At 56.3% G+C, this 26,078-nt stretch overlaps 1 protein-coding gene across 1 annotated transcript in view; it reads right to left on the bottom strand.

The window, feature by feature from the left end:
• B4GALT5 (beta-1,4-galactosyltransferase 5) overlaps window positions 1-18,108 on the bottom strand; it is a 34,442-nt gene extending 16,334 nt beyond the window's left edge. The window contains exon 1 of the mRNA XM_088528583.1: window positions 17,998-18,108. The gene's annotated coding sequence lies outside the window, so the exon portion shown is untranslated. The remainder of the gene's footprint in view (window positions 1-17,997) is intronic.
• Between the last annotated feature and the right edge of the window lie 7,970 nt (window positions 18,109-26,078).

Here is a 26,078-nt window from a genome sequence, read left to right as displayed (position 1 = left end):
TTACATTGAGTAATACAAAGGATTTTAATCACGCTTACCATAGACTAAGCCTCCAAGGAAGCGGCAGACAGCTGAAATAGTTACAGCCACATGACCGTCTTAACTGGTAAACAGGCTAACTAGGAAATTTAGCAGCAACCCATTATTAATGTGCTAGGAGGCCCGTCTCCATTAGTCTTCAGCTTCAGCAGCACAGAATTCCCTGGATATGCAGGCTGCCAAAATAATAAATAAGAGGCTCCTATTAGTTTTGGAGAATTTAATTTTAATGTCATTACTGTAACTTAGCCCTTTGTGTATAAATAGCACAGGAAGGAATAATTTGATACGTTAAGTGGTCCAAGAATTAACAGCGCAGCAGCCTGGAGCTGGTAATTACAACTTGCCAGTTTTGGGAAACATGGTTTATCAGCGAGTGGGAAAAGATCAGAGACTGCAGCGATGTCTGACCAAAACCTGACTGTCAGGATCTGCATACAGATATTGGAGACTTGGAAAAATTAGTCTGTGGAGGCTTTATCAAGGGAAAGAAAAAAAAATAATATAAGGGCCATTAGAATAATCTGCACAGAGAGAGGGCAAGTTTCACTAGCAATGCCAACAGCATTGCCACAGCTCCTGGCAGAACCAAGAGGTTTATGCAAAACAACCTAACCTATGCATATAGGGCGAAAAAGTAGATTATCATGTTTTCAATGGAACAGAGCATTCTCTACATTGAAGTGCTCATCTGAAGAAGCCTTTCACACTGATAGGCAAGACAGATGCAAGGAAGAAGAACGGAAGTTGGTGGGGAACCAAAGGAAACATCAGGCCCGCTTATGAAGTTGAGAGCAAGAATATTAAATCACAGTGCCCAGGACGGGCAGGCTTGGTTAAACCGACAGCGAGGGGCTGAGCGCCGGCTGTGCTCGACTCGCGGCCCCACGGCAAGCGGTGCTGCGGGCACAGAACCCAGGGCAGGCACAGAACCCAGGGCAGGCACAGAACCCAGGGCAGGCACAGAACCCAGGGCAGCACCTCCGGGTGGCACCGGGCAGACCCGAGGGGAGAGCGGGGCGTCCCGTGTCCCCAGACCCACCAGAAGAGCTTCGCTCATGGGCACCCGCTACAACATCTGTGCACGAGGAAGGGCAGAGCGACGCGCGCAGGCCGGAGCCCCGAGCAGAACAAGCATTTGGCCGCGTTCGTGTCGCCCTTCCCAGGCGGATGCTGGTTCTCCTGCTCTAACGGCAGCCCACGTGGTGCAATCCCACGCGACCGCATCCCGTCCTGCACATCCTGCCCCCTTCCCAGCCGCGTGGCGCTCACCCCGGGCCTCGCTCCACACCAGGGCTGGCATCACTGCTGAGAGGGGCATCGTTGGGAGCAGCTCGCCTAGTGCTCAGAGCGCGGGTTTGCTCCGCGCTCGCTGTGTAGTTAAACACACAGAAAGGCCCTTCCGCGGCACAGGGAGATGGTTGCCCACCTCTACACGGGCAGCGCATGTAGCAGCTCAGCACTTGCTCCTCACACTTATTGGGACACAGAGCAGGAGACGCTCCCGTGCGCCGAGCAGGAGAGCCTGAGCCTGCTGCTCACCTCGGTGCACGGTGAGCGAAGAGGGAGCTTCAGTTAAACGGAAAGAAAAGCGCAATAATGTCAGCAATGTAAGAGTTCTTGGACACACAAGGCAGAAGAGCACATGCAGGTCCCCCCAGGCGCCACCCCTATACCCAAGGTGGACACATCCTGTACAGCTTTGGCCTCTGCACAGGGGGACACCAAGAAACAGAAGCAAATTGGAACCACTCGTGATTTTCCCCTCTCTTCCTGGAACACAGGAATCACTTCTGCTGAATGTCAGGAGAGGAAAATAATAAATCAATATACTGCAGACAATCTCCTATGCCACCGTGACATACATCAAATAAGGAGCTATAAGACACACAGGAGAAGTTGAATTTGAGGTTATTCTTTTCAGGAAGAGCATTAAGTTGGGAGCTTTAATCCTAGCTTGCTTATACTGGAAAAGGACTGCATGAATAAAGATAGACCACAGCAGATAATAGAAGACAGGCTGGGTTTTAAATTAAAATTACTATACACATCCCACACCATTTAAACAGATTTGGAATCACCAATTTGTTAATCTTCCAAATTAGAAGCAGATTAACTATGCCCCATTGGAGATTATATATTATTTTTAGCCTGACAATTTTAACAGTGTCATGGAATTACTGGTGCTGTTACGTTTAATTCCTGCCATGCAGCCCAACCTTCATTTTCTGAAGTGTTAACGCTCCGGCTTCCACAGATGAAAGCGAGAACAGGCCAGTTGTTTAGGATATTCCAGCGAACGGACAAAGACCTGATTTTCCAGCCGTGTTTTACAAGTCCAGCCCAGCTGAGCAAAAAGGGTTATCACATGCACAGCCTCATGCTTGCTGCAGCCGAGCTGCTCCTAATGGGGGTCCAAGATTTTGTTTCTGGTCAGTGGTTTGCCTCTTAAACCAGCCCTGACTGCTCGAGTTAACATGCATGAAACAAAACACCCTCCCAGTTGTCAGGCGGAAGAGCGAGCGCAGGATTTGCGGTTGCAGCACCGAGGGCTGCGCTCTTCCTTCGGCAGGGCCCGTGGTAGCCGATAATGCCATTTATGGCTAAAGCACGACCCGATTCCTAAAGCCGAGCGCACGGGGCGGTTTGTCCCCCAGCTGCTCTGCCCGCGACGCACACGCAGCAGCTCCCAGAGGAGCCGTTTCTCGTCAAGACGGATGTCGGGAGGCTCCGACGCGGCCGGGGCCGCCCGCGCTGCGTGCAAGGCAGCCCTGCTCCGCGTGGGCACCAGTGACAGCGTTCACCCCGTCACCATCCAAGCGCCCTGTCCCACACGCTCAAATGGCCACCCAACCAGCAGAAACACGTCCACGACCACAAAACCCCAAATTAGCTGGCGTTGGATGTCCCAGCTCCGTGATTCAGCTAAATCACTCAGGTCCAGCTTGACCTAAAACGCTCCGGGCAGTATCTGTCAGTGAAAGAGCAGCGTGCAACTCCTTCAAGCCTGGAAGGCATAAAGGCCAGTTTGCAATAAGCATGATTTACCCTTGTATCTAATGCAGGGTTTACTTGTAGCAAGATCTCCAGACTATCCAACCCTTTATAGTTTCTTTTCTACATATTGCTACAAGGTATGGGAAAAATAACAGTTGCAGCATATAGAGAAGGAAAATGTATGTAGTCAGACCCAGTCTGCTGGAGTGTAACTCCTTGCAACTCCTAAAAAACCCCTAAAATTAAACCTCTTGAATCACACGGATTATTTTCCAAGATTTAAAAAGGCAGCAGCTTGGAGCTCCTTGCCAAGGAGAGCACTTTTCACCACACAGTGCCATTAAGATATGCAGCAGCTTGGACTTTGCAATATGATTTCAGAGTTGCTCTCAACTGCAATGATTAAGAACTGCACTATCAACAAAGCAAGTACAGCTGCTATATTCCCTAAGGATGAAGGAAAAAAGCTAACAAAGAGGATGCACCTCGATGCTCCGGCATGGACAGCACTGCCCATGGAGGAACCGGGGCTGTAGCGCCCTTCCCATGGGATCCTGGCACCGCGGATGTGCCCTTCCCTGCCGGAGCCGTCAAACATTTACCCACAGCACTGCTGCCCAGCAGAAAGCCCTGCAGCTTATCGGAATAAAGGCTGGAATAAAATTTGCTGGCACCAGAAGCCAAATTCGTACTGCCCTTTACCACAAGCACCACACTTGCGGATTTATGTCTAAAGCATGGCCAGTTATATATTAATCTTAGATAAGCATTAACAAGGCTATCAAGAGAGCAAGTTTAGCAAGGAGTAAGAGCACCTGGAGCCCTAAACTCTACCCGGTGTTCAGGATTTGTTAAGGGAGCGAGGGAAATGTCACCCCTGCCTGCAAAACCCTCCTCTGTGAAGGCTGGGGAGCTTGCATGCAATTCAGATATTACTGGTTTTAAATCAATAGGAGAAAAAAAAAGCCACCATCAGAGCACACATTGAGTGGAATGCAGGCATTTAAGCCCACGGTACATGTGTGAGCAAGCTCTGTGGAGCAAGTCCCAGGACGCCTAATCCGGCTGTCCTGCAACGCCCCAGGAGCACACACGGAAAGCGCGTTGCACCTTGTACGTCCTGCTGGGCTTCCAGACAAGGAGGAAGTCATGTCGGGTCCCACGCTGGTTTGCAGAATCCCAGTAAGTCAATCCAACACTACAGCCCACGCCAGAAGTGGCTGCCCTTCCTTGCCGAGGTGACTGGCCCAGGGTAACCAGCCCTCATCTGTGTTACAGCTCTAATTACTTGATGACTTAAGCCAAAGTTCCTCCATATGATCCTTCTTCACACAACTGTGTCCTGAAGAAATACAAGCTCCAGACCTCTGGGAATGCTCTGCTGAATCAGACAAAACCATCTCCCTTCAGCTGCACCATAAAACATTGCTGCAAGATCCTCACATGCACTTGAGGTGGAACAGATGAGCTGAAGTTCTCTTACAGGACTTGTATGTTTGTCAGGGGATCTAAACCCACGTTTATCATAACAGGGTCGGGAGAACCCAGGCCTCATCCATAAGTCCATCTCCCCAGATGAGGTCAGAGCCACATTTGCGCCACCCTGGAACTGCTGAACTTGCTTCAGAGAAGTCAGGGTGGCCACACGTCCCCCAAGAGGCCACCACACAGGGCAGGAGCAGCGATGGTCAGTGTGTGTGGAGGGACAAGAGTAGGACACCCCAGAGACAGGGAACACAGCGGGAAGAGCCGGCGCTCAGCCCAAAGGCGCAGGTGGAGGTCACATTTGCACAGCGGGGAATGCACTGGGACCAAGAGGGGCCACCAGCAGCACCAGGCAGGCCAAGACGCTGCTGCCCTCCACGTCCCAGGGGTGGAACTGGCGGGCGAGACACACAACAGCTAGAAGCAAAGTCACATGCGACACGGAGGCTCCAAGCCCTGGAGAGCAGCCCCAGGTCTGCTGTCCCCATGGCGAGACACGGCGGCCGCTCTGGAGCCGAGCTGGGAGCACGTCCGTGTCCCGGCCCTGGGATCCTGCAATGACGCGTGTCCTTCACACCCCAGGAAGAGGCACTGGGAGGCTGCACAGCTCCAAACGCATCTCCACGCTGCACAGGGCGATCACAGCACCCCAAGGGGGCTTCCAGAGGCAGCAGCTGGAGCTCCCACCCAGAGACACTGTTTCCAAGTGCCTGCCCAGCTCCCCCTGCACCGGCCGGCCTCCTCCTCAGCTCCTCAGCCCTTGCTATCCCGTGTTCCACCTTCCACCAGATAATCAGATATTTAGATAACTTGAGTGGATAAATGGCGTAATCTGACCTATCCAGGTTGTGGTTGCTTCTGCAAGGTATTCTAGCTAAATACAGCCACGCCCCTCTCACCCCTTTCCTTCATGCAGACAAGCCCTTGCCAGGGCTCTGTACACACAGACCTATTAGCACCACACTTCTCATCCTGCAATTTGTCTTCTTTGATCTGCTCTATCACCAGGCAGGGAGTCACTGCCCCATTTACCAAGGTGGGTGAGCAAGGAAACGCAGCTGAGGTTGCTCTGCTGCCAGCACAGCCCCTCGAGGAGCTGGTGCTGCAGGGCCTGGAGGAAGGTCCTCCCCCACGAGCAGCTTCCAGCCTTTCTGCAGCGCCCACACTCTGCCAGAAGCCAGGAGCTCTTCTCGCTGGTGTTTTTTTGGTGCAATGAAAATGCCCACGAGGAGCCCCAAGCATGGCAGAGAACCTGCTGTGCCCTGGGCACGGCCCCAGTGACAAGTGCTGAGGCCACCATGGCCACCACTTCCAAAGCAAGTGCAGGGCAAGGGATCACAGCAGGGGGAGGGGAAAGAAGCAGAATATAAAAAAAGGTTTGGTGTCAGCACGCCAGCTTTAGGCATTTTAGCTGTGCTTTGCTTTCAGCTTTCTATAGTATAACAGTAAACACAACAATTACAGTGTTGACTGGCTTTTTTTTCCACCCACCTCTTTCTTTCCTCTACAGTAGGTGGAGGCAGCACTAAAGCAGAGCACCCTGCAGCAAAGCAGCGACGTTCAGCCCTGCAGCAGGGTACTGTGATTTGGTGGCACCGCGCAGGGCACGGGCAGCCACCCCGCTGGCTGCAACCAGACCACTCCAAACAGCCCAAAGGAGCAGCGAGCAGGCACTGCTGGATGCATCTGGGAGCCAGCAAACCTGCCAACAAGGATGCTTGCCCACTCCTTGACTTCAGCTGAGAAACATGACGGGGGACATGCAAGTGGTTGGAGAGGAATCAGGGCAGAGCCTTGTTTGCAATTTTGATTAAATTGGAGCAGAGAACGCTCTGCACTTGCTGGTCGCACACGCCTCGGCCAGGTTGGCATGAGAGCTCCCAAACCCAGGGACAGCGACTGCAGTCAATGTAGCAGCCGCCTGTGTCCCGTGCTCACCCTGCAGCACAGGGTACAGCTCAGACAAGGAGGGCCAAGAGCTGGAGGGGTCGAGTTGCACCGAGCCCGAGCATCGCCCAGCAGAGCAGCAGGTGCCACCGAGAGTTCGTGCACCTGCTGAGGAAGAACTAAACAGGTCGGTTCACCTCAAAAAAGCGGAAAGTTCACCTCAAAAGCAGAAGCCCCAGGAGCTGCGTTACCACACAGCCTCCTCCAGACCAGCCAGTCTCCACTGTGGGTATTTTCTGCATTGGAGAAGGTGCCAACAGTCACGTTCGCAGGGCTGGAGCCACGCGCCTGCAGCTGCCCCCTTTCTGTCAAGCAGCAGCAAGAGAAGCCGGTAACTGCAACAACTTTCCACGTTAAAAAAGGAGAGGGGACCTGAATCGGCGGGTTTTATACAGCCCACGTGGCCGGGCTGGGGCAGCTTCCCCGCCGCGGGGGCAGGCGCGAGACGCTGGCGCGGTGCTCGCACACCGACAGCCACGCACCTGGGCTGCCTCTTCCCACGCTGCTCCCCAGCGCACAGCAAAGCGACAAGTGGGGAACAAAGATTTTGCTTTTTGAAACCAGCCCGCGCTGTCGGCTCACAGCTTCCTTCCTGCACGGCACGTCAGACGCAGCACAACGGGCTTCACAGCGGCGCTGCCGGTCGGGACTATCGCGAAGACACGTCGTGGCCGGAGATTTGGTCCCCCAGGCGCGTCGCTCGTGTCGCGCTGCAGCCCCGTCCCGTGTCTCCGAGCCACGCGCTGTCCCCACGCAGAACAAGCAGCGGCTGTTCCCAGCCAAGGCTGCGGCCACCGCGGGCCAGCGGCACAGCCAGCGAGGCAGTTACCCTGAAAAACTACCTCTTTCTGCAAGATGTGACACAACTTGCCCAACGGCTCCCGCGCAGCAGCCTCCAGCACAGGGTCTGCCCAGTGAAGGCCCCTAGGCAGGAGGAGTAGCCAGGAAAACCTCATTATTTTACAACCCTCCTGCTACCAGCACAGCTTTTGCCTTTCCCAGGCAGAGACAGGCACAGACCCTCTGCAAGCACCAAGGCCCCCAGGGCAGCAGGGAGTCTCCTCCGGGCGCACCGGAGCATCTGAGCTGCAGCAGGCGCAGAGGCAGCTCAGACAAGGGCTGCTTCATGGAAGGCAAACGAGCGGCGAGAGGCAGCCAGTCTCCCTTATCTGCTCACATAGGGTCTTACGTGCCTGGAAACACGGTTTCAGATTGCTGTTGGCAAAGCGAGGAAAGGAAGATGTTTTCCTGAAATCCTGCAGGATGTCAGATGACTAACACCATTTACAAGCTCCCACTTCCCCCTCGCTGCTTCCAACTTTTCCTGCCTGGTTTTGCACCCGGATAACACTGCTGCCCCAAACGCACCTGCTGAACTCCTGCCCTTCCCGAAAGGGGCAGCCCCCGGCACACGGGAACCGCTGAACAACATTCCTGCTCCTCAGCGAGGCTCTGCGCTGGCATTTTCAAGGGCTTTGATCCATTTCAAAGACGGCAATGAGCTTAGCCCTTGATTAAATACATAGTATAATCCACGTAAATCTTGTTAGCTGAGAAGCAAGTCGCTCGTCTCACCAGTTGCAGGTGGTGTTTTATTTCCCTGTCGGGAAAGCACCAGGGCAGGCTCCAGCACAGAGGTGCCCTGGCACCATTGGGGACCGAAAGGGCCGGAGCAGCAGGGAGCTCCGTGCAGAGGAGCCGGCGGCCACCGCAGAAGGACTCGGAGCTCCGGCAAGATTGTATTGACTCAAAGCACAGGGGTTCGTGCACAGCTTCCCCTGCAGCAGCAAAGAGCTGCCAGCAAGAAGAGCAGGCACTTGCAGCAGCGCTGCCAGCAGACACGGCCTCAGTGCATGGCATGGCGTGTACCGAGAGCCAGCAAAGCGCCAGGAACCCCCAAGGGCTCTGCCACGAGAGAGGGCACCGGCGCCGCGGGAGGCAGGAGGGCACCAGCCTCCTTGCGGGAATTCTGTGCTCTGCCGGTCACGCTTCTCCTTCCCTGGAAAGGATGAATCAGTAGCACAGGGGGGAAAAGCAGTCGAGGCTGTTTAAGGCCTCGACAGAAAGGCCTGGTTTCCCACCTCGAAGGGCAGCCCTGCGAGCAGGAGCCGCGCTCTGAGGGCGCCCGATGCCGTCTGCAGCACCGGCCCACGCTGGTGCCGTCGCAAATGGCTCCTCGTGCTCCTCCCGCCCCACTGCTGCCTGCTCAGCCCCAAAAAAATGAGGTTTTAAGCCTACTGAAAGCCTTTCGGACCATTCTGAAGACAAATATGTATCTGGCAGGGGAAAGCAGGAATCTATTTTTAAGCCCAGAAGCAGAAGGAAGCCTAAACTTTGTTTTCCCCTGGCAGGTTTCTGCCAGCGCTCCCGCCGAGAGCCGCGGCCAGCAGCTCCGCGGGTCAGCAATGGCCCCAGAGCCGGCACCGCGCGGCCCCGCGCGCCCGGGGAGATTTTAATGGAGCAATTGGAATGCGAACGCCGCAGCGCTCTTCCCGCCCGCCTCTCCGAGCGTTTCCCATGCAGTGGATACGGTGCACGAGGATGGGGCCCGTGGAAGGAGCCCTGCAGCCCCACGGCACTGAGGCTCCCTGCCGAGTGGGGCGACTGCAAGTCGGTTTGACTGTGCTAACACGCTGGGAGGATCCTGTGGTCTCAATTACCCTAAAAAAACCCAGGCACAGCCCTCGGAGGGATTGCACAGGGAAGGGGGAAAGCAATTTAGGAATCTGGAGGACACACGCGCACACACATGCAATAAAGAGCCATGCGCTCGGGCACAATCCCAAAGCACATTCTCAGGCAGATAAGAAAATCTTCACAGGACTTCATAAAACAAAGCAAAAAAAAAAAGCAGCAGATAGGAGAGAAATCTCCTTTAATGAAGTGCTGCACGGAGGAAACGTGCTGCTGAGCGCGCAGAGCTCGCCAGGCACCAGCTGGTGCGGCAGAAATCATTCCTTTGGCATTTGTATCCCCCACCAGCGTCGGGAAAGGGAAAGGGCTGCCCGCAGAGCCACCGCGTTTGACAAATGACAGCAGTTGAGCATTGCAGGGGCATTTCACTGCTTCAGAGGTTGCTGCTATAACAATCTTCTCTGACTCAGCAGCAGAAAGGGACGCCGGGAAGGAAGCACCATTTAAAAGAGGCGGAGGGGGGTGAGAAAGAAGAAAAAAAAAGTCATGCATTATTAATACCGACTCTGGCAGCAAGACATGAGTTGGAAAAACACTGAGGGGAAAAAAAAACCTGACTGCAGCCCAAGAGACAGAGCCGCGTGTGTGCGAGCGCTCCATGCCGGGCGGCCGGACGCGTCGGCCGCAGCAGGGAGGGCGGGCGGGCGCCCGCGGCTTCCCCTTCGCAGCCGCCCGGCTAACGGGAACCGCGCGGCTGCTGCGGGAAGCGCGGCCCTTCCGAGCTGAAGCCCCGTGCCGCAGTCCTGAACGGAGCACCAACACCTGGGCATGGCCCCTGGGGTGTTTTCACAACTACACTGCTTCACTCGGGGGTTTTCCCGCTCCGTTTTAGCCAGTTGAACTGCAGCCTCCACCTCTGTTATTGACTCCTGATGCCTCTTGCTGTTTTGCTCACTCGCTGCCGTCCCGCAGGCGCCAGCAGGAGCAGAGCCTGCAGAAGGACCCACGCGGGCCGGGCGCCCCACGCGTGGGGACCGCGTGGCCTCGCGGCACCGCGGGAAGGCAGCAGCGCGCGCGGCACCACGTCACCCGCACCAGGAGACCGGCGGGGTCGGTGGCTCTGCTCAGCCATCAGCCTGCTGTGGCTTCCTGCTTTCCCCAGCTTACCAGAATTAATGGCCGTGAACCCTCGCTAACTGCTATTTTATTGAACGAACGAGTTGCACAACAGATCCCTGGGGTGCTCGTGTTGGTATCTGCCAACGCCAGTGAAGGAACAGGCAGAACAGGCCGTCCCCCTCCACAGGAGGTGGGCAAGCAGGAGCCAGGCAGCACTTGACTGCGTAGCCCAACGCAATGTTTGTTTTTCCATTTTATTCTATACGCTTTGTAGAGTTTGAAGAGGCCAGAGGCACCTTATAAACATTATCTGTCCTCATCACTTAGCATCCTGAGCCAGGTCCTCTCAGCACCTGCTGGCGAAAGGTACCACGGAAGGGAGACGCTATAAATTAAGTTTATGTGCTCTCCTGTCCCCAACATCACAGCGGAGAGCGCACGCCCGGCGGTCTTGTTTGCACAGGAACCATCCATCCCTACCAGGAGCATTCTGGCAGTGCATCAGCATGTTCAAATCTCACTGGAGTTTGGTCCAAAGCAGAACAGCTCAGGCAATGCCCACGTTCAAAGAGATCATTTGGATGGCGCTAGCATTCCAGTAAAACTGATCGATTATTTTGCTGTAAGACTCCCTAGATATGCAAGCAGCGCTGCTTGGAGCACATTGCATGCACCAGAGCCTGGGATGGGAGCTGTGCAGAGCGGTTTTTCCAGAGTCTGTTTGTTTTCCCTCCTTTTAAGTGTGCAGTGACATTCTCTCCACACGGATTTTCCGTGCTCCTCGGCATCCGGACGCCAGGGCAGGAGGAGAGGGTGACGTGAGGGTGCACAGCACTCCCAAAACGAGCCCTCCGTGCACGCAGGGCCGGCTCGGGACCGTGCAGCACTTCAAAGCCAGACGCTCGCACGACGGAGCGGCGCTTACGTGCCCTGGAACGGCCCGGTGCCAAGTCAGGTGCGTGGAAACTCTGGCCGTGCATGAGCTGCCCACAGCTGCTGCAACCCTCTAAACCGTCTCCCATGGCTCGTTCAGCCACCAAGCCGAGACGAAGCCAGGAAGGCCTCGACCCCGAGCACAGCCCCGAGGACGCTGCAAGAGACGGTGGCTGCTGGGTGCTTACATCGCCCCGCCGCCTTTTGGGCCTACCTTTCCTATCAAAATAGCAGCTCTAAAACAACAGCGAGAGCCTTAGCCTTACTAGAAGTGCTAGATTTAAGAACTGCAATTTAATGCCACCCCCTCAACCCACACACAGGGCACCATGAGGCACCTCAGCCTGCTGAGTTTTCTTCCTCACTGTATCGCATCTCCTTGATCAAGTCACTTCAGATAAAGTCACTTCTGCACTTCAGCAGTTCAGTCTATAACAGGCTTTCTAGCCCATCTCAAAGCAGGACCAATATCAACAGTATCTAAAACACACTAAGAGAACGTTAAATCACGCATTGCCACTGTAATGACGCTCAAAATGCAGCCAAAGACGCGGTCAGACGAAGAGACCAAATGCAAACAAGGCCAGGAAAAGCTAGTATGAAAATAATCCCAGCTCCCAAATTAACCCAGCAAGATGGTGTCAAAGCGACTACATGTTCTGCTGCAAGTCACAACAATGCTTTAAAAATAGAGCCGTTTGGGAAGACTTTCCTGCTCCAGAGCGGCGCACGCATTTCTCTTCCAGCAGCTCTCGCCGGGGGCTGCTGCCAAACCCTGCGCCAAGCCGGATCCGCGGTGCCGCCGCCAGGCCCGGGGGAAGCGGATCGCGGCCCCGGATCATCCCTGTCCTCCACAACCATCTCCAGGGCGCCCATCGCACCCTCACGGAGCAGCTGCTGCCCGAGTTAATGCAATTAATGAGTCCACCTGGAAAAGAGGCAGACGCCTCTGAGGGAACAAAGCAGCGGCCCCTGGGCCTTTATCCCTAGCAGGGCCACCCGCCACCAGAAGCGGCCGAGAGCCCCTTGAAATCGTGTCCTTCCCACCAGCCGCCACCTCCGCGGCTGCTGGCTGCCCCGAGGCCACGGAAAGGGTCCAGCAGCTCTTCTGCAGCCACAAAACTCATACGTGTTATTTATTAGCTTTCCCAAATGCAAAAATTTGCCTACCCTTTTCCCTGGAAATCCGGCCTGACACACTAGTGTTTTTGCTCTATAGGGTCTGGTCCATCGCAGGTCGTTAAAGTTTTGATGCACTTGGTTTGCAAGCACGAACCATTACGTGGAAGCCTTTGTGGCTTGTTCATCAGCTTTCACAAGTTCTGCCTTTGCGAGATAAGGCCGACAAGAAGTGAACCATTCACACACTACCTGCAGTTGCAACACCAAGAAAACCACCAGCAGAATGACCCAAACCAGAAGCACCTGACAGACAGCACGGACCACTGGCAAAGGCATTTAACAGGCCAAGAAAAACATAATTCAGTGGATTTTTCCCCTCTCAGAGGAAGCAGATTTTGAGCCCTGACCAAAACGAAGCCTCCAAGGGATGCGTCGCATCTCCAGGGTCCTGGCCCAGCAGCATGGTAAAAACTGTGCAAATGGCTGCAGAGAATCTCCTCGTTGCACACATGTATGAGAAACTTCATGTCCTAGAACTAATCAGTCCAGAAGAAGGGACTGTTTCTACCAGCTGCTGAGACTTGCCCTCCACATATAACTCAGCAGAGCCACGAACTCCAGTTCCAGTTTTAAGAAGTACTCATGGATATCTCTTCTGCCACCGGTTACTCAATGCAGTATTTGAGAACTGCAAAACCTTAGTGAAACATACTGAGAAAATGGGTTGTTCCTTCTTTGGTTTCCAAAGCTCTGCTCAGCAGAGCAAAGAGGGTAAAAGAGGTCAGCGCAGCCAGTATTTTCATAGAAAAACACCACACTTCTCTACATTGTAGGAGGATGATCGAAGCAGTTAAAGGTGAAACTGCTGCAGTGCAAGTCTGGTTTCGTTTCTGATCTGCACCACCCCGTCACTTTCCATCCTTGCGAGGAGAACGAAACCCCAGCAAGGCTCCCGCCAGCTGCAAAGCAGGGGCTGCCCCTCGTTCCTCGCACACAAAGCGGCAGCATCCCGGGCACATGGGCACGCTCGGCCTGCGGAGCCGGGCAGCAGCACCCGGCTCGGGGCAGCTCCGGAGCCAGGTACCCATCGGGGCAACGCGCTGCACCCCTGCAGCCAAAGCGTGGGCCAAAACAGGGGAAAAAAACATATATTTTAGTATTTTCAAAACTGGACTACTCTGTACCAAAGATTTGCCAGGATGATGCATTAAATAACCAAACTGATCAACCACATTTGGCACTGTAATATTCTTATGAGGGATAAAAGTGCCAAACAAGATGTACCAAAAATGCAGTGGCCGTTCATCACCACAGTATTTTATTGCCGACTGCTAAAATGCGGTATCGAATGAACAGTGTTTCAAAGAGTTTTCACCTGTCAAAATCAAGTTCTTTTGTTATGACTTTGATTCAGGCCTAACAGGGGTAATTCACACCCCCTTTGACAGGTCTGGAGCAATTCATGTTAAGTTTTGAGAGGACAAAACCAGAGGGAATTAAAGCTCTCTCCCAAAGAGGGCAATAGCAATATTTCAGGCAATCAGCTAAATTCTCTGCATTATTTTCCTGTCAGATTCAAGCTCCAGGACAAGCCCAAGTTTACAGGCAAAACAACCCAGACTCCTGCAAGAGCGGCAATCTGGACAGATCCCTCGGGGAAAACGGGAAGCTCCTGCCCAAAGCCCAGTGAAGGCCTCTGACCTCCCTCCTCCCAGATTATGTAGCAACAACCCTCCAAGAGGCTCTAGTACAAGGCCTGAAAAATTCCTGCTGCCCAAGTGAAAGTCCCCACGATGAGACACCACCCTGCAGCGCAAGCGGCTTGCGAGAGCCCTGCTGCTTGGAGCCGCAAAGCCGAATTTCCTTCCATTCCCCAGTCCCTGCTGAAAGAGCACAATTGCTGGCGAGAAAGGACATTTTCAGGAAAGCTCTGTTAACCACCCTGCCATGGAAACACGAGGCAGCCCAGGATTCCTCCCATAGCTCCATGGCAGATCGGTGGCCCTCGGAAGGATAACGCAAGAAACGCAGAGCGGGAGCAAACAGGAGTGACTCAGCGCCACGCTTGGGGTCAGGGCCTGTTTGCACGTGCGTCCCCCTCGCTCCACGCCTGTGAACAGCACGTTATTTAGCACGTTTACCTCATTATTATTATTTTGAGCTTATCCAGGCACAGACCTATCTGAGAAACTGGAAGCACGAGGTACTGTGGTGACTGAAAATGAAAGCCTCGGTTGAAACAGAGATAGGAAAGGCTTCCCTGAGGTTGGGCGAGCGCACGCACGGCGGCACGCCGGGCTCCGGAGCAGAACGGAGCGCATGGGCCGGCCGAGCCACGTGCCAACTCCTGCGACTTATTCCAAAGGTTCAGCCAGCACAATTGTTTGCAATTAAAACCGAGTCTGCTCTGCAGCCCTTTCAAGCACCGCTGCAGTTCACAACAAGGCCTTGGAGCAAGGTGAGGGGAAGGCAGCAGATTAGAGAAATGCACCTCACCACCCCCAGCAGCTCTGCTGCTTCCTCGCCATCCTGAGGAGCTGCCCAAGCCGCACACGAACGGGCAGCACTGGGTAGGAGGGAGCAGCTCCTTGGGCCGGAGCCGCTGCGGCTTTAACGAGGGCCGCGCTCGGGAGCAGCTGCTGCACATAATGCACAATGGCAGCGCGGCACGGGGCCGGGACAGCGGCCGCCCGCAGCGCCGCGGCCAGCGCCGGGGCCGCTCACTCCAGGTGGAGCCGGGAGCTCGGGCCGAGAAAGTAAATAAGGAGGCAGCTCGGGGGACGGCGCGCACAAACGTTTTATTTGCGCGCCGCAGAGGAGATGCAGGCTGTTTACATTGGATTGCGCTGCTCACGCTCCAGACCGTGAGACGACTTACTGGTTTCATACGCAGAAATCTTGTTTGGAGGCCTAGGTGAGGAGCGAGGCCAGGCAGGGACGAGGCAAACGGCGGCCTCGAACACCCTGCGGGTACCAGACCCGGCAGCGTGGGGAGCACCCAGGAGGCCTGTGCTGTCCTGAGTGGCCTCCAGGCTCAGAGGGCTCTCTGCTCCCCTTCCCCGAAGGGCATCAGCTTTTCTAGATTTTTTTCCTTCCCCCTCTATCCTTTCTAGCTGCCAAGGCAGCTGTCGAGGTGAAAGCTCAATGCTAAGAAGCTGGGGCAGCAGAGGCAGCACCCAGAAGCGCGAGCATCATGTTTTCTCCCAAGTTTGGGGCCCTGCGGCTTAACCCCGACCAGCCTCAGTTACACCACAGATCTCTCTCCAGCCTCAGCCCAGGGCTTGCATCGCACACAGTTAAAGGTCCTCAGAGCAGATCCAACACGAGGGGGTTCACCCAGCTCCAGCACGACGACCCGCGCTGCCTCCCGGCGCCCACCACGGGGGAAGGCAGAGTCCCCACCAAGGACGCGGTGGCACCGCCTGCGTTAGGGCGGGCTCACTTCAGACCAAGGCAGCGCAGAAGGGATGCAACTCTGCATGGTCTGTTCCCCCCAGAAAAGCTGAGGTTCGCTTTTGGAGCAGATATTCATTAACATTACACATTAAACAAGCAAATTAAAGCCGTTTAAGGCCATATATTTGGCTGTTTCAAACTTGCAGCGAGCTCCCTCAACTTCAGATCCTGCTTACATGGATTTTTTGCTTCAAGGATGGTGAAGGAATTTGATTAAGCATTCCTCTTCCCATAGCTTAACTCGCCCTTTCTCAGCCTCTTCCCTGCATTACGACAGAGGCTTCTCCAAGCTCTCCAGAGTACGAAGGAAAAACAGACCAGCCCTCCTCTACCGCAAGGGGAAGGTGTCAGCCAGTTCAAACACTGCCAGGGCTGCAGAACACGCAGTTTACAACATTTCTGCTTCACACCCCATGCGGTAGCTTTATTAACATCAAGAGCACAGTTCACTTCCTATCAGTAAAATCCAAGTCGCTTCCAAGTTTCTCCTTATCACGTCAGCCTAAGGAAAAAACCTCCCTCCACGAGTCGAGAGGATGAGCTTCGCCTCTCTGGGAACGCGGGGTTGGGTTTTTGTGACGGAACATTTTTGGCTGAAGAGAAGGGGGTGGAGGGGAAGCGAACCAGATCTCTTGTCACCTGATGGGACGATGATTCAGAACATCCCCCACATTCACAAGCCGATAGGAGCAGAGAGCACCTTTGCTTTGCTCCCTCCTCCTGCCACCTGGCAGGGTGGCCAGAGCATGGGTTGGAAGGGAACACGCTTCATGTGATCCACAAAGAAGGAAACATCCCTGCAGAAAGCTTATGTATTTATACATATGTGTTAAACACACACACAGAAATCCCAAAACTTTATAGCTTGCTGTATCTTTGATTGCTCTAAGACCCATGACAGAAGCCTTCTGGAGCAGCACAAAGTGAATTAGTGGGCAGCAAAGGAACAAGAGCATCCTCGCCAGAAAGGTTCCCTTTCTGGAACTCCACTGCTGCTGCCCTGGAGGCCCAGGAGACGCCTACAGAAAGGCCCTCAGCAGCTACGAGCTCCCCTCGCGCCCTGCCACGGGGCTGATAAGCAGCAAGGAAATTCCTTGTCCCAGTCCAAACAGATGAACTCCACAAAGACCTGCCGTAGAGCAGTGCACAACTGTTCACATGGCCTCTCACAACACGGGGGTCAGCGGCTGCGCTTCCTGAGCAGGGGAACCAGCCACGTGTTTCCAAAGCCATGGCCTCCACACCGCAGTTTTTGCGGAAGACATCCTCTGTCCTGCCATACAAAGGGCTACAGGATGCATCTGATCAAACAACCCCGAGCGCCATCGCGGCGCGGCCTCGCCGGCAGCTCACGGGAAGAGTCACGCTGCTCTCACAGAGGGGCCTCGCGGCGGTCACACTGCCCATTAGCGCTGGTAGGAAATTGTCCTCGAACGGATGCAGAGCCTCACAGGGAGCTCAGTGGCCACCAAGGCCAGGACACAGGGCCCGGGGGTGAGTCAAGGGACAGCCCTGCCGCTGGTTCTGCCCAGAGCACGTGTCTTTGCCCAGTTTAACCCCATGAAAGGCTCAGGGGCAGCCACAGGACATAACGTATCCATAAAACCCACAGAAGTCACCTTGAGGAGCATGCATGGGCCTCAGTGGGATCTCCTCGCTATGTATGATGAGCAAACACCAATGACATTTCAAGGAGAAACTCTCATTAGCCAGAGGGACAGGCAACCACGCGGGTCCTACCACCAGTCCCTTGGGGACACAGCTACACCCAGCACCTCAGAGGCACAGAACGCTGAAAAAAATAACAATAATAAAAAAGAAGGCAACACTCGCCACTCTAAAAACAGCCACTTCTCCTCCTTGCACTTGACAAAAGAGAGCGGGCTTTCCTCCGGGGAGGCTGCAGACCACAGCCACTTGGACAATCCGCCACTTTTCCCAAACAAACTCTGCGGCAGCAGCAGCAGCTCCCGCCGCCGGGCTGGGCACCTCCCGCGCCGCCCACCCGCGCAGGTAGCGCAAGGCAAACGTGAATATTAAAAGTAATAAAAATAAATAAGGGAGGGCGGGCGCATCTTGGGGAAATGGGGGGGCAGAGCGCGGCCCCCCCGGGCCCGGCGGGCAGCGCGCAGGGCCGGGCCGGGCCGCGGGGCGGAGCGGGGCCCGCTGCCCCCCCCGGGATGCTGCAGCGGGGCCCCGCGGTCCCCCCCCGGCCCGGGCCGCGTTGCCGAGCGCTCCCCGCTTCCCCCCGCCGCCGCCGCTTACCGATGCCCGGCGCCACATAGACGAAGTAGAGGAAGGAGGAGGAGAGCGAGAAGAGGAAGAGCGCGGCGAGCAGCGAGCGCCGGGGCAGCAGCCGCCAGGCGCCGCGGGGGCCGCGGGGCCAGCGCATGGCGGATCCGCCGCCCGGCACCGGCGCCGCCGCGGCCGCCGCTCACATGCGCCGAGGCCCGGCGGGACGCGCCGCGCCGGGGCCGCTCTGAGCCGCCGCCCGCGCCCAGCGCCGCCGCATGAATGAGCCGCGCGGGGCGGGGCGGCGCGGGGCGGGCGGGGGCGGGACCGGCGGGCACCGGCGGCGGCGCGGGGAGGCCGCGGGGAGCCGCGCGGAGGGCCCCGGCGCGGCGGGGAGCCGCGAGGAGGGTCCCCCCGCCGGGAAACGGCGCAAATGGGGTCCGCCCGCCGGGAAACGGTGCAAAGGGACCTCCGCTCCCCGCCGGGAAACGGCGCAAAGGGGGTCCCCCCGCGGGAAACGGTGCAGAGGGTCCCCCCCACCGGGATATGGCCCAAAGGGTCCCCCCGTCTGGGAACGGCGCAAATGGGATCCCCCCCCGGGAAACGGTGCAAAGGGGGTCCCCCCGCCGGGAAACAGCTCAAAGGGACCTCGGCTCCCTGTCTGGAAACGGCGCAAAGGATCTCCCCACTGGGAAATGGCCCAAAGGGTCCCCCCGCCGGGAAACGGCGCAAAGGGTCCCCCCCACCAGGAAATGGCCCGAAGGGTCCCCCCACCGAGAAACGGTGCAAAGGGACCTCCACTCCCCGTCTGGGCACGGCGCAAAGGGTCCCCCCCGCCGGGAAATGGCGCAAAGGGTCCCCCCCCTGCCGCGGTCTAGGATCCATGCGAAGGGTCCCCCCACCGGGAAACCGCGCAAAGGGTGTCCCCCACTCCGTCTGGGATCCTTGCAAAGGGTCCCCCAGCCTCTGGGAAGTCGCAAAAAGTGCCCCCATCCTCACCAGATCCGTGTGCCCCAATCCCGTCCTGTGCAAGGCTCTGGCCCTGGGCACCTGGAGGCGGCCCTGGAGGTGGTCCTGGGACACCAGTGATGGCTCTGGGGCGCTCAGAGGCGGCCTGGACACCTAGAGGTGGCCCTGGAGATGATGCTGGAACACCAGTGATGGCTCTGGGGCACCCAGCAATGGCCTTGGGATATCCAGCAATGGCCCTTGGTCTCCTGGCAGTGACCCAGGGACAGGCAGCAATGACTCTGGGAGCCTCGCAGTAGCCCTGGGACACCCAGCAATGGCTGTGGTGGCCTGGGAGGCCTGGGAGGCCCAGCGGTGGCATGGGACAGCCCACAGCAGGAGAGCATGGGGGGAACAAGTGTAACATTGCTCAGGGAGCGCCGAGGGACAGCCCCGGCGTTAACGCCCAGGATAATCCATGGGATAACCCTTGGATAATCCACGCCTCCAAACGTCTGCGGCCCGAGTGGAGATAACACATGCAGAAGGGTGGAAGTCACCACAGCCAACCTGGTGATCAGCACCAGCAGCACTCAGCAGCCCGGTCGGTTACAGAAGAGCAATTAAATAGGTTTACGCTGTGGGCAGCTCCTCTGTTGCGCGTATGGGTTGAAAGGAGACGTGGAGAGGTTTCAAAATGAAAAAGCAGGAGAGAAGAGCCCCAGGGTGCAAGGAGGGGGCTGCACTTTCCCATCTGCTCTGGGGCTGGGCAAGGAGAGCGATGGGCTGGGTGGAGATGGGACCTGCGCTCCGACAGGACATGTCCGACTTGTTGGCCTGTGGCAGCCAAGAAGGAGTTGCCTAATGCGGACCTGCAACTTCAGAGCAACCTGGCAGCTTGCTGGCTACCAGGGCAGTTAGGGGCCAGGCGCTGCAGTGGAGGATTCGCCAAGTAAATCTACGTATCACAGTAATCCTACAAAGAATTACCCTCCCTTTGAGTCTGAACACAGCAAAGGCAGCTAAAGAAAACATTTCCCACGTGTGAGAGAAATGTGAGAGAAATAGATTCAGGTTAGATAAACAGGTGCATGGAAGAGGGAGGAGATAAAAATGAAGATAACATCCAAGTGAGCAGGGATAGGCAGAAAAGTGGGAATCTCTCTTTAAAAGGTAAGGCTTTGATTTTGCTGATGTAAACAAGGCCCGGCAGGATGGTGAGGAGGACAACCTACAGCAACCAGGAGGTGAGCAGGGATTTCCCTGTGGAGGCTGCATGGTTGGAGTTAATTCCTTTGCAGGAAACTTGTACTCATTCTTGTTTTCCAGGATTGCCGCTTCACCGCAACTTTCATTTAAATAAATTAATTTTTGACTCCAATTAATTTCTGGAAGCCCGCAGTGTTCCAGCAGAACTGCTCTGGCCAAGTGGTGGCGAGATGCAGTATCTGCAAAATTGCTTTTATCCCGCACCTAAAAGAATGCCTTGTGCTAGGAAACCGAAGAAGCTCTCCTGGTTGGTCCTTGATGTGTTTGGCACAGGCATGGTCAAAGGTGAGCCATCATCACAGCCAATGATCTAACCTTTCGAACACATTTAATTAGCAGTGACTTTGCTGCAGGAGCCACCCAGAAACCCGGCTGCCGGGCCTGGGGCCAGGCTGCCGCAATTGGGACTGGCACCGCACGGCATCAGCAAAGCCCCGCGCGGCCTCGGGGCACGGTGCCCTGCTGCCCTGGGCTCCCATCTCCAGGATTCGGCTCAGTCCCAGCCAACCTCCCGCACCTTTTGCTCCCCGCTGGGGACTCTTACCATGGCCCTTGCTTGTTGGATTAAAGAAGCCCCCCTACTAGCCCCAAGCACACGGTTGGAAATGCCAGCCACAGCGCTGGCTGGTTCTGCGCACCGCGCTGCACTTCATGGCACGGCCAGGGCTTTCTGCCTCCCTCCTCTCCCCCTGCCAACAGCATAAATAACACGAAATAGGAAGAGGGCTTTTAAAATCCTGGCTCATGCTGGGGGCTCGGCTTGGAACGAAGCCACGGGCTGGGGAATCAGCAGAATGGCGGGCTGGGAGGGAAAGTGCGGCGCGCACGTGAGCAGGAAGAGGTGGCCGCGTGGGGACAGGCTGGAGCAGCTCTTGCAGGACGTGGTGTGTGTGCAGGGAGCCCCGGCTCTGCACCACCTGCTTTCCTCTGGCCATGCCGTAGCTCCTCACCATGTCCCACCTGGTGAAGCTGCGTGAGCCCCAAGGAGCAGCCGAGGGCTGGTAGGAGCCCGCCTGGGCTCAGTGATGAAATCGCCAGCCTAGGCCTGGCTGGTTTCCTTCCTGGAGCCAACCTGGCCCTCCCGGAGCCACATGGAGCCGCACAGGTTCTGCCAGGGTGTCTGGGACGGGCGAGGAGGGAGCTGGACCCTTGCCAGGCTTGGTGGAAACACCAGGTGGTGGAGACAGAGCCGGGAGAGGGTGACGCTGCCAGGAATGAGGAAGCAGCCGCCGTGCTGCCCGCGGAGCGGCCGGACGAGCCCCATGGGCCGCTTCCTGCAGGTGCGGGCACCCATGCAGCACGGCTTGGCACAGCACGGCATGGCTCAGCACGGCATGGTTTGGCACAGCACAGCATGGCTTGGCACAGCATGGTTCAGCATGGCACGGCATGGCTCGGCATGCAGGAATGCTGCTTGGCAGGGAGGCAGCCTCTGCCCGGCCTCCTTGGAGGCCGAGGCACCATTCAGAGATGCCCTCTGCTCGGAAACCTGCCGGCAAGGAGATGACGGAGAAACGCCCCAGCTCGTCCTGTCCCAGACAGGAGCGAGGAGGGAGGATAAAGCCCCGCACGCAGGAGGGACAGCCGCGGGGGGATGGAAGGCGGGCGCCCCGTTTTCCTGGTCGCTCCAGCGCTGCCTCGAGCGCACAGGCCACGAAGCCGCTGCCTCTCACAGGCCCCGGTGGGGGCAGCACCACCAGGCCCCGGCAGCAGCGACCGCGGCCCTCGTGGCTCTCGTAGCCACCGAGGCCAAGGATGAGACGAGCGGCGGGTGAAGCTTGGCCACGCTCCCTTTATTCTTGCTAAGAGCCTCTTTGCAACACGGCGCCTGCTTCAGCGCCGGTAAAGCCAGCGCGGCCTCACCCCTGGTTTTGAGACGAAGGACAGAGGACACACGCACGTCAGGAACTGAAACGTTTTCTACACGTGGACCCAGAGCGCAGCGCGTGCGATAAGCGCTCAGTCGACCTACCCTTTGTTGTGTGCCAGTTTATCGACATAATTATTGATGCAACAGGTTTTCAAAACGACACAGCAAGGTGTGTACTTAACGCAATTAGCGCACGCCCAAGTGGCCTGGGATCCCAAGCTGGGTGTTAGACCACTGCCACCCACGCTTGTTGCTGCTTTATCTACCACGGTTGTGTTGGCGTAGCAAAAAGAAAACCAAAGGCAAAGGGCTGCTTATTAAGATGGAGCAACTCCAGCAAGGGCTGCAAGGTGCTCCCTGCTGCAGACCTGCTCGCAAAGCAGGCTGCTCTGACAAGGCTGTTGGGCCCCTCACCTAAGTATAGGGGATATCTCATTGCCAGAGCCAACAGCTGGGTCATCCTTCCCAGGAGGGGACAATATCAAAGCAAATACTTCTGCAGAGAGACCTTTCACTTGGAAGGTGCTTGGCATCAGAATAATAGGCTAAAATACGAAACACTGCACTTTTCAAAGGTTAAATTGATTTCTCTGGCTCTCTTTGAGTCAGCCCATCTCTAAATGTTGATGATCTGTCTACATCAAAGACAGCTTCAGTGACCTGAGGATACATAAAATGCCTTGGAGATTTAAATATTTTGGCTGGGGAACGCATCAGATGGTACTTTCCAAAATTTCCCAAGGAAGGAAACTTCAGCAGGCAACAGATAAAAGTATTGTATAATTTGGTGCAAGTACAATTTATCCGGATTTTAAAACATCACTTGACAAACTCTCCCTCAAAAACCTATGACGACAGCCAGGCTAATGCACTGCCAGGAAAACAAAACCATTTGAGAATCAGAAAATAAAGAGGTCATTTGCATCATGCCACTGTGTTAAGCTGGGGATCCCTGGCAACTCTGTTATAGAGCCAGTCTTGTCTGACTTGAAGTGGAGGAGCGGCACGTCTCCAGTCGGGATGTGATTACAAGGAAGTCTGGCAGCGCTGGATGAAAGGGCAGTGCCGCAGGTGAACCCAGGTTCAGCTCCAGGAAGCTGACACAGGTGGAAAAGAAAGATTTGGAATGTTCCCACGCACACAGAGAAGAATGTGGGATGAAATTGTGCCTCCCTGTAGATGTGCTCTTGACTTCAGGATTTGGCACTATATGGAGGTGTCGCTGCCCTCCAGAAAACTGAGGACAAGGACAACCAGGAACAAATTTCAGAGGAAACTGCTTTCCATTAACTCCTTTAATTACATAATGCAGAATTAACTTATGAAGGCCAACACCTTCGCTGGGTTCCCAAAACAGGAAGTCATTTGGTTGGTAAATAAGAAACTTCCATAGCTACATTAAATGAGGTGTTTCAACTACGGACTATAAATTCTTCTGCTGAGTAGCACAAATGAAACATCAGCTTCCACAGCTATAACTGAGGGGATTTTACTTGTTTCTTCTCAAGCACTCACTAGTGACAGACTGGTCAAAAGGGTGGCCATAGAGAAGTGCCAGGACTCCGGGAGCCTCCTTTTGCCTCCAGCCAAGCAGACAAATCCTGCTTAATTCCCATAGCACAGCCAGGTATTTTCACTGGGGGCTCCTAGAAACAGCAGCAGCAAGGCTGGGGATGCTCCAGGAATGTGCGTGTGAGCAGGGATGCGGGCAGGGATGGGGACAGGGATGGAGCGAGCAGCACCAAGAGCTCAGGGAAGAGCAAAGGGCCGGCAGACGTGAGCGCCCAGGACAGGGTTATCCCGAAGGCATCGCCAAGACGAGGGCTGCAAGGCCAGGGCACTCACGGGGGTCTGAAGTTCTGCCGGCACTGCCAGGCCCCGCCAGGGCAGGGGACAATGGGGACACTCGAGGCCCTGTGCTGGGCACGCTGGGGCAATGAGCGCGGTGGGACAACATGGCCGCCCAGCACGCTGGGGCGATGAGCGCAGTGGGACAACATGGCTGCCCGGCACGCTGGGGCGATGAGCGCGGTGGGACAACATGGCCGCCCGGCACGCTCGGGCGATGAGCGCGGTGGGACAACATGGCCTCCCGGCACGCTGGGGCGATGAGCGCGGTGGGACAACATGGCCGCCTGGCACGCTCGGGTGATGAGCGCGGTGGGACAACATGGCCTCCCGGCACGCTGGGGCGATGAGCGCGGTGGGACAACATGGCTGCCCAGCACGCTGGGGCGATGAGCGCGGTAGGACAACGTGGCCTCCCGGCACGCTGGGGCGATGAGCGCGGTAGGACAACATGGCCTCCCGGCACGCTGGGGCAATGAGCGCGGTGGGACAACATGGCCTCCCGGCACGCTCGGGCGATGAGCGCGGTGGGACAACATGGCCGCCCAAGCCGCAGCGAGGCCGAGCACCCGGCGCAGGCCGTGGCGCCGCCATCCGCGGCGGGGACAGGACTCCCGGCGTTCTCCACACGCGCTCACGGGAGCAGGGGGACACGGACCTGCCGCAGCCGCACGTGGCCGGGCACGGGGCTGCAGGCCGGGCAGGCCAGTGCTCCCGCTCCCTTCCAAGAGCAGCGCTCCCGCTTCTCCCGCAGGAGCCTGCGGCGCGGCAGAGCGCGCGGACACGTGCGGGGAGGCCATGGCCCGCAGCAGGGCTTCGGCACGCGCTGCAGGGAGGTCTCGGAAGCGGCTCTCCTGGGGAGAGGGCTCTGCTAGAGCCATCAGCACCGGCCTTCTGGGCCCTCGCCCTCCTAGGCTTAATTACTACCCGCTTTTGGCACCAACGCCATTTGTGTCGCGTGCTTTTATTTTTCCCCAAGGAGCATTTGCAGCGTTGCTGTATTTATTTTATTCTGAGGAAATCCTAATGATTTCCTTTGATGCTTGATTTTGTTCCTGTTTGCAGTGGGATCCCTGCTGTCATTCTATAAATACCAGTTCTGAAGCGTCTGCATGAACAAGCCTGCCGGAGAGCAGGGAAGGTGAAGCCAAGCTGAAGAGACCTTTACAGCTCTAAAAACAGCTGCTGCTATTGCTGCTGCAAATGATTTATACCTCATCTGGAGCACAACGGTTCGGAGCTCAGAGTTGCTGCCTCTGATGGTTTATTCAGCCGTGCTTGAGTTTGGCGACGTGCCGTATAATGCTTTTTTTGCATGGAAGTGTCACTCTGAGGGAGGTTTAATTGCTTTCAACGTGGATGGTGATGAGGACGCCTCGGAAAAGCTATTTGCATGCAATTTCTAGAACACCTAGAAATGTGTAACTTCCTCCGAGCTCTGGCAGCCTGCGACTGCTTCAGTGCATTGCTCAGCTTTGCTGGGCGCCTCTGAAAAATTAACAACCAGAAATTCCCCAATATGGAGCAGAAAGTAAAACTCGGGGCCAATTGCTTTGAATGTAGGATTGTTTGTAACAGATAAAACAGTAGGATTCCGAGTATGTGGCTGCAAAGCATAAACACATGACCGCTCCAGGCCCCGCAGCATTTAAGGCTGGACGGCTGACACCGCGTGCAGCTTTGCCAAACTCCCCGGCAAAGCCCGGGAAAGGACCGGGAAATGCCCGTTCCCAAGGCATTGGCTTGGCTGCCGAGTGCAAGAAAGTCAATCAGCTATTTAGCCAGTGCCAAACAGCTGCTTCACCGGGCCGGGCAGCCCTGCCCCGGGCAACGGCTCCAAGTGGGGACGGAGCCTGCCGAGCGGGACACGCATCCCTTTGCTTCCCTTTGCTTCCCTCTGCACAGAACTCCAGGGCAGAGCGTCTCTCGAGCGGCCTGGGAGATTCCCGCAGCACCAGCCACAACCATCTGCTTGAAACGTTTCTCGCTCCATCAGAGGTGCCGCTCTGCAGGGCCGCTCGGTTTTGTAACTGCGACAGGTTTTGAAGCATCAGATGATGACAGAGGCAGGAGCCTCCCTAGGAGCAGGGCAGGTACTGAGTCGGTGTCTATGAGGGCGAGGGATCCTTCGGCACCCTGGAAGTGACTTATTTCTGAACTGCAGCCATCTCTCCAGGAG

This window comes from Tinamus guttatus, unplaced genomic scaffold, assembly GCF_059628265.1.
Source record: "Tinamus guttatus ecotype Peru unplaced genomic scaffold, ASM5962826v1 Tinamus_guttatus_pri_ptg000027l, whole genome shotgun sequence".
Lineage (NCBI taxonomy): Eukaryota > Metazoa > Chordata > Aves > Tinamiformes > Tinamidae > Tinamus > Tinamus guttatus.
Note: the sequence above shows the minus strand (reverse complement) of the source record. Positions and strands in the feature narration are given on the sequence as shown.